This window comes from Callorhinus ursinus, unplaced genomic scaffold (assembly GCF_003265705.2).
Source record: "Callorhinus ursinus isolate GAN/ISIS: 27379988/994484 unplaced genomic scaffold, GSC_fseal_2.0 scaffold27, whole genome shotgun sequence".
Classification (NCBI taxonomy): domain Eukaryota; kingdom Metazoa; phylum Chordata; class Mammalia; order Carnivora; family Otariidae; genus Callorhinus; species Callorhinus ursinus.
Window position 1 is genome coordinate 7,177,564 of NW_027397089.1, and position 600 is coordinate 7,178,163.

Below are 600 nucleotides of genomic sequence, written 5' to 3' on the forward strand. Positions count from 1 at the left end.
TCTGACATTCCACGTGGAATGTGGCACATGCAATGCTTCAACCCCCTCTCATAAGGTTCCAGGGGTGCAGAGCTCTCCTGCTTTCTTTTAACTTACATCTCCAGCTTGTCTTCCAGCTTCCTTGCTTCTCCTGTCAACACTTGGGAAACTAAATCCAGCCCTCTGCCCATCTGTCTACCGACACGACGATGCTCTGGGATGTTCTGCCAACTTCAGCTGCTTCTGCCATGCCCGCTCCTTTCACCTTCTTCTCTGAACAAGGCATCCCAGACCTTCTGCAATGGAGGACATGACCTCTCCCATTTCCCCCCACTTAGCAGGAATGAGGAAGCCATTGATCTGGCAAACCAGGGCTACTCCTACTTTATGGCTCTGCCATCCATTCATCTTTGAAATCCATACTTCCTCTTACCATTCTCTACATGCACTTTCACTTCTTCCAAGACTTCGGTGCCAAGTTCACATTTCCTTTGGTACCTCATCCTCTCCCCTCATTCTTGGGGAACTCGGCACCCATTGGAGAGGGCTAACATTCTGACTTCAGGGGTCCTAAGCCGCCAACTCTTAAAGATTTCCTCTACAACCACCAACATTATTCGG